The 12880-nt window shown below is 55.7% G+C and overlaps 1 long non-coding RNA gene across 4 annotated transcripts in view; it reads right to left on the reverse strand.

Moving 5' to 3' along the window:
- LOC309852147 overlaps positions 1-12635 on the reverse strand; it is a 160777-nt gene extending 148142 nt beyond the window's left edge. For 3 of the 4 annotated variants that reach the window (XR_014305095.1, XR_014305096.1, XR_014305101.1), the window contains exon 1: positions 12071-12635. This is a non-coding gene — a long non-coding RNA (uncharacterized lncRNA). The remainder of the gene's footprint in view (positions 1-12070) is intronic. The other variant, XR_014305097.1, reaches the window with a different exon arrangement.
- Positions 12636-12880: the final 245 nt, after the last annotated feature.

Consider the following 12880-nt stretch of genomic DNA (forward strand, 5'->3'; position numbering starts at 1 on the left):
ATTCAATGGAGAACTTCCCCCAGGAAGCTGAGAGGTACCACAGAAAGAGCAGGGAGGGATGCGTCCACCCAGAACACTCCGGCGCTTCTTGCTGCCCACCTCGCTCGGGGCCCTCTGCCGAAAACAGTAGGGGAACAATAAGGAGACCCCCCCTCCACGCCGAAATGAATCAAAGAGCCATGGACTGTGCTCTAAGGGAGCAGGGAGGAAGCCGCGGCCCCAAGATGCAGCAGAACCTTCCCAAAGCCACAAGGCAAATGAGGAGACTCAGACTTGGGCAAAACCAGGGCTCTCAGCTGAGCCGCCAATTCTAGGCACAAGGGATAGAAGCGCGCAATGCCTAGGGCCACTTGGAGCAAAGACCAGTAACACCTTCCAGAAAGGGAAGATGTGTCGCCGTCTTCCCAGCGCACCGGGATGAACCAGGCAGAGTCCACAGGCCCTGCACCCACAGTCACACACAGCAACAAGACGGCAGGGTGGCGTGGGCCTTCGACCTGTCGTCTCCCCACGTATATACCGTCTCTACTGGAGCTGCCACCAGGCCAGGTGCCATGAGGCTCATTTCTGATTGCACCGAATTAGAAAAATCCACGTCTGCGAACCAATCCCCGCGGTATAGCGTAGACTGTTAACACCACAGATACACAGACAAGGGGAAGATTGGATAAGAGGAAAAACAGAGAGTGAGCACCCATTGGTGAGTTTAAGAATAGCCTGAGCAGCCACTGGCCAGGATTAGTGCATTCTAGGTCCCTTCCACCTGTCAGTGTCACTGACTAAGCCCTGGGACAGCAGGGGAAGGAGATGAGGACACGCCCCCTTAGGAAAGGTTGTAGCTACAGGTCACAGGGAAGAGTGGGATGAGACAAGCCCACTGCAGACCCCCAGAAGAAAGACCACCAAGGGCACCTCATGGCCCTGTCCCCAACCCCCTGCTGCCGTCCATCCTCTCGGGCCAACAGGGTTCCTGGGGCTAGTGGGTCCCCAGAGTTGCCTGCACGCTAGAGTACGTATGGCCCTTTCACGTGGGTCACTGCACTCAAGCCAATGGAAGCCCCGTCCTGGGCTTTCCAAATTCTAGCTTGCAGCCCAGGTTCATCACCTCTGAGAAGAAACCCCAAAGGGAACTTGACTAGGAGGTGGAAATTTTCATCCCCAGCTAAATCCGGTGACATCGGAGTAGAGACAACTACAGCCCAAGCAGAGAGAACCATGGGGTGCGTCCATTTCTGTAACACTGACACAGGTTTTAAGCCAAGAAGGGGCAAGAAAAGGAGGAAGAAGAATCCAAGATTCATTCGGTCTGATCTGCAAACTAGATACAGCCTGACTGCCACCCCCCCCGACCCTAAGGCTACACAAAGTTTCCCTCTCCACCTGCCCAATCATGTCAGTTAACACGTTCTTTGAGCAAAGGACAGAGTGCATGGTGGCAAACGGGAGTGCAGCCCAGATAGGGCAAGGATTTCTCCGCTGCCCTTAACCCATGTGGAGGCGATGTTGGTACAGCCCAGGACAAACTCTGTCCAATTTCCAAGCAGAACATCAGAAAGGCAGACCTCGCTACAAGGTATGGTCCAAAAGCTCAGCTCAGCTTTGAGCTCGAGTCAAGTGCACACAACACTGTCCCAGTAACAGAAAGTTACACCCCCTTCAACCCAGCATTGCCATCAAACGCCTTGATCGTGGGCCAGCCTACTTCCCTGTCCCGCTCAAACAGGTGCACCCAACCTTATGGGGTTCCTCTACCGAGAAGGCTAGACCTCCCCAGAATCATCCCTCTAAATGCCAATGACCACAAGAGATAGAAAAAGCGCCAGGAGTCCAACTGGGGACACCATGGACTGAGCATCCCTCCCGCGATGTCAAAAACAAGAGGACAGATGATGTTGCCGCGTGCCCGGGATACAAGCCTCTCCCCGCGAACAGAGCCAGGACACTACTACAGGGAAACATCATAGTTTCAAAACGAAATAGGGCTGCCTCTGCCTCCCGACTCCAGGCTTGCCAGGCTTCTCAGTCTCCCAGCCGGATTTTACATCTGCAGAGAGGAAGGGGCAGATGGCAAGAGAGAAGAGGTAGACCTCGGAGAGCGGCCTGGATCCCGGGGAGCAGTGACTGACAGGTCCTCATCGGGAAACTACAGGAGATGAATCTTCCCATGAATCTGGGGTAAACTTTTCTGACACTGACTTCACTGGGAAGGGAGAAGGAAACACTGGTTTAAACTTGCCCGTTGGGTACCTCGGGAGCAAGAGGTAAAGGATGGGCCAGAGCCGTGGAGAAGTCATCAAGTCTACATGCGACTGCCAGCACTCTCCGAAAGAGGCTGGGGGTGCACGCGGGGACCAGAAGCTAGGGGGATGCTGTCATGTGCCGACCCAGGGGCAGGTCAAGGTCCGGGGTGGGCGGTCTTTGAACAAGGGAGCCCTGGGAGTCTCAGCTTCCTCGTCTAGTAAATGCGGCAACACTAAATGCAGCAGCTGGCACAGGTCGTAGGGCATCTACCACGTCAACGCAGGATGATCACCCCTCTCCCCCTCCACGGCAACCCCCACCCCGTTCCTACAGAGGCTACCGACATTCCGGCTGCAGAGCAGAAATCATCTATCGCCATGACAATGAACGTTTTCCTCGCGATGGCAAATGAGGACAGCTGGGAGCACCTGCCAGGGCAGCGTGGCTGCCTTTAAGAGCTCACACGATCTAGGAGCATGAGTCAGTGCCCCCCCAAACAAAGCCCACCTGTGTAACGTGTGGACCAAGCAGGCAGGGAGGGCCCCCAGCTGGAGTTCAGCAGCCCAGGGAGCAGAGCCATCTCTCTAACTCAGAGCCCCCAGGACCCAGGGCACAAGCCAGCACGTGTGTGTGTGTGTGTGTGTGTGTGTGTGTGTGTGTGAACACCATCTAAACAAGGCATGTAAAAAAGTCCACACGGGCGGCTGCTCCAGGACAAGCCTTCTGTTGGATCTACCTGGATGCCTGCTCTCCTGCCTGGGCTGCAAACACAGGAGTTCAGTGAGAAGTCTCCGCAAACCCATCAGCCCCGTCTCCCATCGCTGGGCTTTTCACACCGGAATAGGACCCCATCTGCCTCTGCGAGCAGACCAGGAGTCACACCATTAGTCTGGAGGCACGCTCCGTCGGGGGGAAGGGTTTTCCTTCTATTTTGAAGAAATCTCAGGGGAGAGCTGCCATCGCAAGCACCAAGTTGCTACTCCAGTGACAAGTCTTTCATGCAGTAAGTGAGAACCAGCCTGGGGCAACCCCCGGCAAGGCTGGACTTGGAGATCCGAGAGCCGAATCCCCGGCTCCCTGATGGGGCAAGATGATGTCCCGTGGGAAAAAAAAAAAAGACTCCCGGATCAGAGACTCAGAGGGGGACTGTACCCCTACAGCTCCTAGGTCCCAGCTAGACCACGGGAATCACAACTGCTTCCCTGCCCACCATTCACTCTGGTGGACTATCCAGTAGTCCAGTCCATTCATAGCAAATATCTGATGTTTCTCTGCATCCCGCCCTGCTCCTAAGGCCTTACTTTTTCCATCCACGCATCCGGGTGGTTCTGGGGAGGGAGGCTGCCTCCACCCATCCATGAGCTGGGAGGCACGTGACCGCAGGACAGTCAAACGCTGCTTCCCACCTACTGGCCCCACAGACGGATCCAGGACTGAGCTCCCGCAGGGTCTGCCTTCCTGACAGCTGAGACAAAAAGCATTCTCCTGTTCGGGGTCTGCAAATACTTGTGCCCTTCCTGCTTCTACCGGGAAATTAAAATACAAGAACAAAAAGCACTGGAGAAAATCACCCCAAATCACCCAAAAGCACAACTCCTAGACTTCCCAGGCAAATGAACACCCCAGAAGTTGGGGATTTAAGCCAGTTAGAAGTGGGTTCTCGGTCCCTTGCAACCAAAAGCATCCAACCTAGACACAGACTCTTCTTTTATGGTTGAGGACAGGAGCCCCCAAGGGGCCCAGTGACTTGCACAATGTCATACAGAGGCTGGTGACCAGGCCAGGATGCGACCCCAGTGTTGGGCATGTGCCAGGACCTGAGTCTGAACCTCGGCTCCATCCTTCAAAGCTCTGGCTCCTTACAGATACTCCTTAAAGTCTCTCAGCCTCTGACATCAGAGCCACCCACCCACGGCTAGCCTCGAAGGCTGAAGGACCAGCCTCGGACCCCCTGCTCCCAGCCTGTGCCAGGTTGGCGTCCCTCTCCTTCCCGACATAACTGTGTCACACTGGTTGGCGGACCATGTCTGTTGAACCCTTACCCAGGGAGGCAGAAGGAACAGGGCGAGGTCCTAGTGTAGGAGACCGGGGATATCAAATGGCCATTCTGACCGCAAACCACGGTCACGTTCACACAGCCATGTTCCCCAAGTCGGTGCCCTACAGATACCAGGAGGACAAGGGCAGAGAGAAAGAATCTGGAAAAGAGGAAAGGCGTCTGTTCCAATACAAGGGGCGGGGGGTGGTTGGATAAAAACAGGTGGGCTGGAAGTGACCAGGAACACAGTTCCAGGAAAGGAGAACCCCCGTGGTTAGGCTGGAATTCAAAACCCAGACCATCTCAGCTCTTTGGTTAACCACAGCCCTGGTTTCTACTTAAGAAATTTAATTAAAAACCCAAATATCTAAATTTCCCACCCGGCTTGCCAGTGGCCACAGATTCCCTTAGATTCAGAAAAGCCTCCCCCAGGGTGACTATGGCCACGAGACGCGTCTTGTGCGAAGTCAGAGGAGAAAGGGTCACAGGTAGGGGCTGCGGTGGACAGAGGTCCTGGGCAGGGACCTCCTCCCTTCCCCTCCCAGAGAGCAGAAAGCCTCCACGGGCTCGGGGCCATCCTGTCCTGTCACCCCTACCCAGGAAGAAGAGCTTTGTTTCGTGCTGCTTCGTTTTAAAAGTAAAAAGAGACGTCAGAATGACATCAGTCGAAATGCACTAGAACCACGGTCATGATGGCTCCTGGGAGGGGAGGCCCCTTTCCTTCTGCTGCGTGGGGGAAGGCACAGAGGCTGGGAGATGGAAAGCTGTGGAGCAGCCACAATCGGTCCCCAGGCCAAGAAGACCGCTTACTGCAAACACCTAACCCCCCACCCAGCCAAGCCTGGACACGCACTTGGGATGACCGATGCCCAAAAAGGTGAGTGTGAGCTTTGGGGGCTCACACAGGGCTTCACGAAGAAAACCCGAGGAGGGAGCTGGGCCTCCTGACCCAGCCGCTAACCGGGGCTCTCCATGGGAGCCGGGACAGAACTCTGACACGGCACTGCTGTGCTCAAAAGGGTATTTCTTAAGCTATATGGCTGTGCGGAAAAGAATTCCATAGAAAAGGAATTAAATTTTTCACACACACACACACACACACACACACACACAGCCAGAAAACTGCATATATGAAGTCTGACCATATAAAGAGGGTCCCCCTGGAGTTCTCTCCAATGGCGATGCCAATCTCCACCTTCCCGACCCTCATCCCCCAACCCTTCCCACCCCCTTCCACAACACTCACCGTTCACAGCGTCTGCTAGGTTAGGAGTCGGGGACTGGTCCTTCTGGGTCCAGTCTCTACCTGCCTCCTATCACTCACCTGTGCCTTGACAGCCTCTTCTGCAAAATGGGGATAACACCTGGTTAGGTCGCCAGGTCGAGGGGGGTACCCGATGGGATAATGGACACAAAATCACTTGAATAACACCAGGGCAAAGCAGCAGGACCCAAAGAACTCACTAGATCACCAAACCATTTAAGGTACGAAGCAGACGCAGGGTTGAGCGCGGCTCAGGAAAACGCCGCTGCTCCTCGTTTCCCTGGGCACTTAACTCCCAGGGAGGAATCTTCCTCCAAGAGAAAAGGAGAGCCACAGACATCCCGAGTGCAGATCCCGGCAGGAAACAAGCTAACCGCCCTGGTCTATCTGCCTTTAAAATTAAAGTGCCACTTCACACTCAATGAGATGGCTATTACCGAAAACAGAAACAAACATGTTGGCCGGGGTGCTGGGAAGCTGGAGCACGTCCGCCTCGCTGGTGGGAGTGTAAAATTCTGCAGCTGCTGTGGAAAAACAGTCTGGTGGCTCCTCAAAAAAAAAAAAGGAGAGAAAAAAATCACACATGAGATGACCCTGTGGTCCAGCCATGCCACTTCTGGGCATGTGCACAGAAGTGCTGAGTGAGAGCAGGGACACGAACAAATATTTGCACACCCAAGTTCATGCGGCGTGAGTCACAGTGGCCAAGAGGTAGAAGCCACCCAGATGTCCATCCGCGGACAGATGAATAAACAAAATGTGGTCTCCACGCACCACAGGAAGCGATTCAGCCTTAAAATGTAAAGAAAGCCTGACACGGTTACAACCCGGAGGACAGGATGCTCGGTGACATGAGGCAGACACTGCGACTGCGCCTCCACGAGGTCCCGTCCATAGAGACAAGAGAGCAGAATGGCGGTCGCCAGGGACGGAGGGAGGGGGACAGGGAGTTAGTGTGGGACAGGTGCAGAGTTTTAGCCGGGGGCGCTGATGAAGGTCCGGAGAGGGATGGTGGCCGGACGGAAGGACGGTGCGGCTGTCATTAACCGCGCATGTGAGAAATGGTTACCCTGGGAAAATTGGCCGCCGTCACAAAAGGTGAAAATTTTTAAAAATCAGCCCAGTGAAGAAAGTACAGCTTCCAAGACAGCTGTCCCTTAGAGCTCCTGAGGTCTTCACCCACAGGCTGTGCCTAAAGGCCAGCCTGTCAGAGACTTTCCCTTCCACACCTAACACATGGCAGAAGCTTCCCCCCCAGAGGCAGCAAAATCAAGCCAGCTTCCGGCCAAGCCTCCAGCCCCAGCAGAGCACAGGGGGCGGCAGCAGCGCCAGAGAAAGCATCCAGCAGGCACTCAGCACTTGCAGAGGTTACGAGAGAGGGAGCGTGCTGGTAAGTGACACGTGTCTACGGCGAGGGATCGCAACAGTCCGCCGGCGGCTCAGCAGGCAGGTGCTGACGAGGCCAGCGCAGCCTGGCCAGCCTGGTCTGGGAACAGGGGAGATGGTCTGTCCTGCCCGGTCCCACTCCGGCGTCTCCAGCCAGTCCAAGGAAAGCACAGACGGTTCTAAGGTGAGATAAGGTCACTTTTTAGGAACGGAAAGGGGTCTGAAAATCACTACAACCAGACCCTCATGAGGGGCATTTGCCAAATGACAGTGGGGCTTGGAGGATTCACCGACCCGAGGGGAGAGGCTGAAGGTCTGACTCATTTCTGGAGACCCAGAACTTTTATCATCTGTCCCCTGCAGCCACTGCTCTCTTAACCAACTCAAAAAGCACCTGGTTTCAAGACTTCGGTGTGAAAACCTGTACCAACAAACCAAAGGCGGGAGGAGGCGATGATTCACACCACAAAAAGAATGCTTCCACAGAAACTAGCCTTTTCAGCATTCCTCCGCTCAGATGCTACCTCCAGGCTTTCGTAGGTCATGTGATCACCCGAGATCGGTTTTGTGAAGACCTTTTCTCCAGGGGCAAACCTAGTCTGCAAGGCATACGATTTTGAACGGGGCATCCTCAGCCGATGACATGGGTCAAAGCGAGGACATTCGTCCAGGACCATTCCCTTCCTGACACAGACGAGCTGGGTGCTGGGTGCGTCTCCCATGTGAAGAAGGGTAGGCTACCGGCCACGGAGGACCCCAGCCGACTCCAGGGTGACAGCGGACATGGCCTAAGATGACAATGTCCAGAAAGAGAAGTAGCAGCGGTCTACTTGGGCACGACAAACAAAACCAGAAGCCTGCCTATCGTGGGTATCTTCTTCCAGCTCCTGGGGAGCTCACAAACCCAAGGAGGGGCGATCCTGTGGACCGAATTTATTCCCAAAGCCCAGGACTGCTGATCCTTTATCATTCACCCAAACACAGCCATTTCTGTCCTCACCAAGTACAAGGGATACCTGATTGCAAGCCTCAGATTTCAAAACGTGTACCAACAAACGGAGCAAGTACACGTGGAGGCCCAGACCAGGTGGAGGTAAGCCTGGAAGGCTTCCTGGAGGAGAAAAAAGAAAGCAGCTTCAGCAGGGAAAAGGCTCAATGCGGGCTTTTGCTGGCCAAGAAGGCAGTCCACTCCCTGATTCCTGAAGTGTCCATCTGTACAGGAATGGCCTGGGGAACCTGTTAAAAATGCAGGCCTCTGAGCACTCCCCTGCCCCTATGCATGAGATGGGGGGAGGGGCACAATGGCAGCTGAGACACTCATTTTTAACAAGTTCCCCAAGCAATCCATTCTTGTGCAAACCACAACTTGAGGGACTGGTGGGGCAGCTCACAGTGGAGAGTCTGAGCCGGGCCCACGTTGAGCGGAGCCGGGAAGAACAGAGGTTCCTGAGAAGGGAGGGCCCACAAGGAGTCACTGAGGAGTGGGACAAAGCAGGTGCAGACACAAGAAGCTGGTCCAGAACTAGTCACAACATCCCCAATCTGGGTCCCACCTGCCTGCCAGGCTCCTTGCTGGCACTGCTTGGTGACAGAGAACATGACCTCTGCCACAGGGGCCGGAGAAGGGCCTCTGTCTTGGGCTTCCTCCAAGGCGAACTCAGGCATTGGCTTATGCAAAGACCCTGGGGCCAGCCTTCCTCTGGGTCAGCCAGCTGCTTCCAAAAGCCCCTCAGGGTGGCTCTCCTCACCACTCTCGGGAGAAACTGGTCCCCTAAAGAGAAGGGGGATCACTTTCTGGCCCCTGGTGGCTTGACAATACCTAAAACCCGGTCCGAGGGAAGAGCAGAACCCTTTGTTCCTTTACATGTGCCAAGATAACCAGGAAACACAGGCTCTGGTGGGTCTGCACGCTTAGCCGCCCAGCACACCTGCTACTCGGGCCGCCGTGAGTCACCCACACAGGCACTGCGCGCTGGACTTGTCAGCCACGGAGTCGGTTTCTTGGCGGATCGCTCTCACGCACACCGGATGTCATCACTCCACCTACCCCTTGGAAGACGTGTCAGGACAGATCAGGCCATAACCCCATTTTTACTAAACGCCTCACTCCCCGGGGAGGTGTCGGGGGGAGGAAGGAGGGGGACACAGCGAGGACCCTGCCCTGCCCGGGGTCCGGTCTCCTCTCCCCTCCAGCCCCTGATGGGTCTCAGCTGCGCTGCTGGCCCTAACTCGGGAGGGACAAGGGGCAAGTTAACCTGGGGACGAAAGTGGAAGAAGGTTCGATTTAAAACCTCCGGAGTAAAGACACTCTGCTGCGATGAATAAGGCTTAGTGTTCTCCCGGACGGCGCGGCGTCCATAGTGAACAATACTGCATTGTACACTGAAACATTTGCTAAGAGGGAAGATCTTCTGGTAAGTGTTCTTATCAACAAAATAATAATGATGATAAAGAGGGCGGGAGGAAACTTTGGGAGGCAAAGCCTGTTTATGGCCCAGACTGTGGTAAAGGTCTCACGGTGCCCACTTACTACCAAGCTCGCCAAGTCGTATAACATTAAATTTGTCCAACTTTGTGTATGTCAGTCACACCTCAATAAAGGGGTTTAAAAAAGGAGAGCAAGAGCATCTTCTGAATCCCTCTCAGCTCCCATTTTTTTATAAGACAGAATTTTCTGCAGTGCAAGATTCTGAATTGGAGGCACCTGGGTGGCTCAGGTCATGATCCCAGAGTCCTGCTCAGCGGGGAGCCTGCTTCTCCCTCTCCCACTCCCTCTGCTTGTGTGCCCTCTCTCACTGTGTCTCTCTCTGTGTCAAATAATAGATAAAGTCTTTAAAAAATATATATTCTGAATTAGATTCTGAACCAGAAAAAAGATATATTAGTGGGACAACTGGAGAAATGTATTAAGGCCAGAAGATAAGTTCAAAGTATTCTGTCCATATTAATCCCCTGGCTATGCCCAGCACACTGAGGCTGTGTAAGATGTTACCATTTAGGGAGGCTGGGTGAAGGGTATAGGGGAACTCCATGTACTATTTTTGTGACTTTCCTGTAAATCTAGATTTCCATCAAAATCAAAACTGAATTCTCTTTCCAAAAAAGGGGGGCAGCATTTTTAATCCAACTGCTGACTCAATCTTCCCCTGAGGCCTTGCTAAAATAATCTACACCGTACTCCTGGACACAGACTTGAAGTGACTCTCACACCAATACTGGCTTCGGGAAAACCGAAATGAACACAACACTGCATTAGCCCAGCAAGCATCTTCCCCGTGTCTACTGATTTCAGCTCCCAGCTGGGGCAGTAAGTAATGGACACATGGGGCTCTCTCCCTCCCAGCCAATCTTGGAAATGTCCACCCAGAGGGGCCCTCTTTTCAGTCCAGACGTGACTCTGACTTAAAGCAAAGAGAGTGATTTCTGGGAATTTTCCAAAGGAAATAGCCCAAAAAGTGGACAAAATGTATAGGTGCAAAAAAGCTCACCAATGCACTACTTCTCAAGGTAATCTAGAAATACCTTAGCGTCCAACAAGAGGGGAACTGTCAGGTTAGGGTCTGGTTTGGGCAGAGGAATACGATCATTACTTGGAGATTGTTCAAGTAAAATTGAGAGGAAAAATACAGTATCCAAAGCTGTATACATTGCAGGGTTTCAGCAGTGAGGAAATGTATCAGAGAGCCGGCACCACTCAGAACTGGCTATTTTTTCCCTGCCTTTTCGCTTTTTTATGGTTTTCTAAAGAAGAGATAGAATGTGTGAATTACTTTTAAAATCCAGTGAGATGCAGAGGTGGAGCAGCGGGTCAACCCTGGGACAGTTTAAGAGTTCCTCTGTGCCGGGGGAGGCTGGCAGGGGGAGAGGTTGGGGAACGGCCACAGGACAAAGTGCTGTGCCCACCTGAGCATTTCCAGGGACCTGGATGTGGCCCGAGGCACAGGCTGGGGTGGGGGGTGGGCAGGGGACAAGGACAGTACCAACACATGCTACCTTTTCTCTTCCTGTGGTGCCTGGCTCTTGTGCCTACCCCAGGCAGGTGCTCACTGGAGGCACGGTGCCCTGAGAACATCCCCAGGGAGACCCTTCACCGCTTCCAGAAGTTGTCTGTGCAGGATGGGCTTTTGGGCAGGAAATAGGTCATCACCAGCAAGCTGCCAAGAGGGTTGTGGGGAAGGAAGGGAATCCCGCATCTGGGAAAGCCTCTCCAGGAAGCCATCTTCTGGCAGGCGTTGGGGGAGGGAGGCGGGGGATTTCTGGAGTTGAGGACAAGCGGCAAGGAGGGAGAAGGTAACGGAGGACCCCAGTTTATCTGTACATCAAGACCACTAGCTCAGTCATTCACTCAACAAACACTTGTTCAGGGCCTACTACTCAGTGACAGGCATGGAGTCGCCCCCCAAGAGCGCCAACACAAAAGGACAAGGAAAGGACAAAGCTACGGATACAGAAGCGAGACCAAGCCCCCTTCCCACGCTGGCCTTGAACGCCTTCCATTAACAGACTGCTGGGGCGGGGGGCGGGGGGGGGGTGCTGGTGAGGGATCAGGTAGAGGCGCGGTGGCCGCAGTGGACAGAAATCCTTCCATCTCCACCCCTCAGAAAGCCTTGTCCACACCACCACCGGTGGCCCTGCCGCACAGCCGCTCCCCCAAAGCCGGCCAGGCGACAGGGACGTCCAGAAACGCCCCAGCCCCCACCCCCACGGTGAGAGGCGCGGCGCCCCAGCCACATTCTGGGTCGCCCCGGAGCAGAGACCGGGAGCTCGCCAAGGCGGCACCGCTCCCGAAGTAACGGGCCCGGAGAGCCACAAGGGCAGAGGTAAGGGCAAGGGGCCTTTTCCCGGCGGAGGGTCTGTCCCACGGGGCAGCCTGCGGCTTGGCGGCGTCGGGGGCCGGACAGCGCTGACCCGGAACGCCCGGGGGGGAACGCTGACCACCGCGACCGGGGCCAAACGGCTCCGCCCGGAGGCAGAGGGATGGCCAAATGCCCTCTGCGGAGATGTCAATACAAGAACAGAAAATTCAATCCAAACCCGAGACCTTCAGGGAGCGTCGCGAGGGAGGACGGGGGTGGAGGGGTGGGGGTGGGGGAGGCGAGTCAACTCGAACCTCCTCCCTTGAATCCTGCCTGGAAACTTACCTCCAGGTAAGCGACCCGACCGCTCCAGGTAGAATGAATCGATCCAAGCATGGAGACGAGGTCGTGGGTCTTCTGAGCCCGGCTGACACACACCAAGTAATCCACGTTAGGGGTCCGGAGCCCTTCCCCACTTTCCATCCAAGGCCAAAGCGCCGGCAGCCCCGGGCTCTGCGCTCAGGCCCCGCGGAGATGACGGGACTTCGCCGCGGGGGTTCCCAATTGCCAGCATCCCCACCCCGTCCTGGGGGGTGGGGGGCGGCGAGCGCACCCCGCCTCCTGGCGCTCCACGGCACCCGGCACGAACACAGCTCCTCGTCTTTCTTCGCTGCGCATCGCCCGCGCGAGCCCTGAGATCCCCGCGGGGATCCTCCGTGCCAAGCCCGGGAAAGCGCCCCGGGCAGTTCCGCGCTCGGCCGCGGGGCAGCGAACCCCGGGCGCCGTAGGGGTGGGCGCCGCGGGTGAGGAGTGCCGGAGGGAGAAGTGCGGGGCCGCGGGAGCCCGCCGTGTCCGCCGCTTCCTCCGGGGTCCTGCAGTCCCCGCCGCTCCCGCGCCGCCTCCGCGCTCTGCAGGCGGCCGGGCCATTCTGGCCTTATATACCGGCCGGACGGAGGCGGGGCGGGGCGGTGTGGGCGGGGAGATGTGGGCGGGGCGTGGGGTGGGGGCAGCCAGGGGGCCGCACTGCTTCCTGGGAGGTGTAGTTCCCTCCGCCTAGTCACAGCAGATGCAGAACCGCTGTAGGAAAGGTTGGGGTCCGCCCCAAACAGCTGTGCTCCCTCGCGGGTTTCTCCGTCAACTCCGTTAGGTTAAATG

This window comes from Mustela nivalis (genome assembly GCF_964662115.1).
Source record: "Mustela nivalis genome assembly, chromosome: 17".
In the NCBI taxonomy this organism is placed as follows: Eukaryota; Metazoa; Chordata; class Mammalia; order Carnivora; family Mustelidae; genus Mustela; species Mustela nivalis.